Source organism: Bombus impatiens, unplaced genomic scaffold (assembly GCF_000188095.3).
Source record: "Bombus impatiens unplaced genomic scaffold, BIMP_2.2 scf_0135, whole genome shotgun sequence".
Taxonomy (NCBI): domain Eukaryota; kingdom Metazoa; phylum Arthropoda; class Insecta; order Hymenoptera; family Apidae; genus Bombus; species Bombus impatiens.
In genome coordinates, this window is record NT_176554.1 from 1,540,931 (window position 1) to 1,545,547 (window position 4,617).

Here is a 4,617-nt window from a genome sequence, read left to right on the forward strand (position 1 = left end):
GCGTCGCCGCTCCGCGGCCAGGAGGTTGAATGCCCCCGTACAACGTACGGATTAGTGCTTGGTACCAGCGTAATCGTATGCCTGGTGAATATTTCATGAAGCGCGGAAAAAAGAGATGACACCTGTTCGAAAACCGTTAGCGTACTCCTTTTGCCCGCCAACGACGGAACGGCGATGGCAAACGGACGTTCGGCGACTTATTTCGATGCAAATTTTAAAAAGAATGCGCGTCGCGGGTAAGTTTCAGAAAGCAGTTACGCGTGCACCGTGTCTTCGGGTACCCTTAATAAAACCGTAACGTCTGACGAATGGCACGAGAGCCTCCGACTAATCGTTTCGTGTAAATTATTAGACAACCGGCAGTCGTCTAACGCGCGTTGTTCGATCGAGTAAGGTAATTTCAAATTTTATCTAAAAATAAGCAGACGAAGACGCTAATGAATTTAATGATATACCAGAATGGAAGTGATTTAGGAACCACATGTTTCTTCGGTTATTATGGCCATTCTTTTTACGTGACTTTTATTACGGGTTTTACACAACTTATTCAAGTCCGGTTACTTTCGCGAGTACTGCTACGAATTATTAAATGGCCCAAGAATTTCCTGGCATTTTTTCCCATGCGCGCCGCTTTGACATTTGGTAACCAAATGATTCATTACGTTTGATTGTTTTTATGCCTCGAACGATCAGAGAAACTTGTCATAGGTCAATTAGTATGAAAAATTTGTCATCGACCATCGTCATTATAGATGCGAAAGAAACTGTTGGAAAATGTCTACTGCTAACATTGATATTCATGCGTGTTTGGCATTATAAGTTCAAGCTTGGAACGAAGACCCTTGGAACGATCCAGGAGATTTATGCGATATTTCAAAGTGATTGTGAGTACGTGATCGTACTCGTCGTGCTCGGGAAAAGTAGTTCAAAGTATTCAAAACGAGGGTTGAGAAACTCGAGCATGAGAAAAAGTACGTTTTGGTATCGGTGATGGCGATAGATACCGATAAAGATCCAAAATGCTAGTTTCAAGGTTTCGCGTTACCGAAGAAAAAAATCTAGGTCTATTCTACAAAATCGGAAAAGGTGTACAAAGTTGAAAACTAGCTGCAATATTAACTTAATGGGTGACGAAGACCAAGATCAAGACGACGCGAGACTGCAACAGAAATTCTGTTGCACAAAAGTATTTCCGGATACAGGATCTTGAATCGTCTGTGTCTTTTTTTACAAGAAAAGATAAAAAATGGTGGAATATATATATAACACACTTATATCATATTGGGAAAAGATCGTTAAATTTGTCGATGATTCTTTAATTTAATCGACCAAAGAGACTGGCATATTACTAAAATACTTTAATGCATCTAGTAAATCCTCAGCAGTCGATAATACTTCACACTTCGAGCTGTTAAAAATGAAAAATATCAAACGCTTCGATACAGGACACCGATTCCTGTTTTAAGATGAAGTCGTGAACGTTTTATAGCCGATCGTTCGTCTGAAATTTTTATGTCGATTCCATTCAATATACTCTTTCGATTAAATCGATTAGTTAAATAACTAATCAGTGACAAATTTACGGCTTACGACAAAAATACATTGCCGACATTATCAAACGATAATATACTTTGCTATATAATTTCCTTTTACAATCGAATAAACTGTAAAAACAAATTCTGTCTTTACGGTTCTGAGCGGAAGGAGAGAAAAACGCAGTCTTTCTCTCTCAAATATAAACTTCGAAATCTTCGAAGAATGCTCGTTGCAATTAGGTCCACGATGGCATAAAATCGATCGACTCGGAGCATCTTCGAAACGAATGTTCGGCCGGCGTCGAAATGTAGGCAGATGTATAAAGTTCTTTTGCTTATGCGTGTGAGTATATTTGAAGTCGGCCTGTGTATCGAACGAACCTGAATCGGTCTCCCTAGTCGACCTTCTTCCCAGAATCGCATAATAGCTCGGTAGCTGCATCTATATGCAGCGCGTTGATACAACTCAAACTCGTCAAGAGTGCAAAGAATTCGGCTATTCGCGAAACGTGGCACGAATGATACGCTTCGTTAACGCGAAAAGCAACGTTGTGCGACTTGGATTTTCCTAAGACCGATTGTCCTGATTGCGGGAGGATTCCGGAGACGCGCTACATCTTACATCACGTGTTTCCGCGCGAGGAAGTCTGCAATTCTGTTTCGTTCTCCGAATCATCTTAGACGCAATCGTGGATTCTTTAATCTTTTTATCGGCAACGAGTTTCTTAAGTTTGAGAAAATATAAAAGAACCGTTATCGATATGCATGATTTCTGATTTTAAGTGGATGTCAAAGTATTTTTTGTAACGCTAAAGATGTTTTTGCTCGTTAATAAGAGTGAAACTGCGACACAAAGAAGATAAGGATCGTAGGAAAGTTAAGCTTCCTAGGATTTGCGAACGTGTACGTGAACGTCATCCGTTTTTCACCGTCTCTCGCACGTGGGAATCTCGACTTTGCGACCAGATAATCTTTATCGCGTGTCGAGACATCGTTGAACTAAAAGGTTCGCGCGATTCTGTCAGCTTACTTCTTCGGGCTTAACGAAAATTTAGATCGTTTCTCATCGATTTTCTGATATTTCGTCGTCGCATTTCTCCGGTTAGAAGGCTGACAGTGTCCTTAACATGGACTAAAGACGCACTAACCGAGTATTCGTTGGACCGCTAACCGGAATGCGCGAGCGCTAACTCTTGAGCGTCTCGAAGCTCCGCGAAGCGGTTGGGTGCTCGACTCCGACGATGAATAAGAGAAAGAGAGGCCGACGTAGAAGAAGGAGAGACACGGATAGCGAGAGAAAAAGAGAGAAGAGAGTGGAACAGAGGCCCGCGGGAATGGAGCCTCCGTGCTCGCGATTGAAGAAGATGGCAAATGAGCGAGACAAAGAGGATACCAGGGAGTAAGAGAGAGAAAAAGAGAGAGAGAGAGAGAGAGAGAAAGAGACGGTCTCGAAGTACGTGGAGATTCGAGGCACATTGCGCCCAGACCAGCGGCACGAAAATTTGGTGAGGCCTCCTTGCCTGCGGACCGACCACATTCCCTCCCCACCCGATTTCCTCGTACGAGAACCTTATCCGCCTGGCTGTTTCGCCGTGGTCCACTCTATCCGCGTGCGCGTTTATATCGACAGCCGGATCATCGGCCCGGTTTGCATTAACTGTCGCAACCGCGCAGTCCCGCTTGAATGGGAAACCCGTTAAACGAAAACGAACGGCCCATGAAGGAATTCTTTTCCAGAGTTACGAGACCTACCATCTCGAGGATCGTTTCCGTTGACGTTTCGTCTAGTTCACGCAATCTATTTCGACAGATTCATTGGGAACAGCAACAGGATAATTTTGAATAACTTTGTAATTAGTAGGAATTTTCGTGAGATCGTTAGTGGGAAAGGGACAAGTTTGACTTTATTTCTGCCGTTTAAGACTCCGAGAGCGAATCGAAGGATCAGAGAGTTTTGTTTCGAATCGACGATTGTTCGATTGTGCTACGAGGAAGATTAATATTTCTCGTGAATAAGTTTACACGAATAAGGCTCACCTAGCGATCGCGGAGTGCGTGCGGAGTCGCCACGTGTTAGCTGCAGCTTAGCGGCTCCTCGTGCCGCATCCCGGCAGCCGCGTTATCGCCTTATCAAGCCCGCCTTCTGCCCTTGTCGCGTGTTAAGCTTGGCCGTGCGTGTTCTGTGGCACTGGCCCCTCCTCTTGTTACGTTCGCACACTAATCGTTAGATCCTGCGTTTGAACCACCCAACGATCGACGGAGCACCGTTTATCATCGACACCGGTCGCCGTTCGTATTTTCGGTAATTATTCTCCGTGTAAAATTATTCTCGATACGATGAAACGAGATCCGTCACTCAACACAATTCACCGGTACCGCGACTTTTCTGCGTGGCGTTTACATCGATTCAATCGCGACGATCGCGCGACGACAACAGATGATCGCTCTCGAGTGGCATACCGCGATTTGGGGCAAACGATCCGATCGGTAACTGTGATTATTCGCGCGGCTCGTTCGGCGGTCGTTCAATGAAGAGTAACACAAAGAGTCCATGAAATATCGTATTTCTCACGGCAAAGAGTCTGTGAACCGATAGTTCTGTTCCGTACGATGGTTTTGCGCTAGGGAAAAGATCGCGCGCGATACAGAGACACGACGAGAGAGAACGAAAATCAAACTCCCGTTCGATCGTAGCCGATGCTGCGACTGAGCATCGATAACGGCAGTGTGGTACCGGTAACGGCAACGGCAGCAGCAGCAACGACAAGTAGTGTATCCGCCAAAAGATCCGCGACGTACGTTCGTCAATTTGTCCTCTCCTCCGCTACTACTACCTCCACCTTTCCTCTCTTACTCTTTCTCGCTCTTTTTCTTTCCCCCCCTTTTCTATCCTTCTTTTTCACCCTGCTCTCCCTTTCTCTGTTCCTCCACTTACGAGAGAATACGTAACCACACTGGTTTACGGTTCCGTTCGCGACGAAGATGTTCTGCGGACTGATAACCTGCCGTCTACTTACCTCCGGCAAGCGCCCCTAACGCGCCGAACTCCCTAGCACGACAGGTGCTCCGAAGGAGGAGTGGG

The 4,617-nt window shown here is 45.2% G+C and overlaps 1 protein-coding gene across 2 annotated transcripts in view; it reads right to left on the reverse strand.

Moving 5' to 3' along the window:
- Positions 1-4,617, reverse strand: part of LOC100748356 — a 30,544-nt gene that overhangs the window by 23,123 nt on the left and 2,804 nt on the right. The window contains exon 1 of one of the 2 annotated variants that reach the window (XM_033319143.1): positions 3,573-4,546. The exons of the other annotated variant lie outside the window; for it this stretch is intronic. The gene's annotated coding sequence lies outside the window, so the exon portion shown is untranslated. Of the gene's footprint in view, positions 1-3,572; positions 4,547-4,617 lie in introns of those variants that run through there. 2 annotated transcript variants of the gene reach the window in all.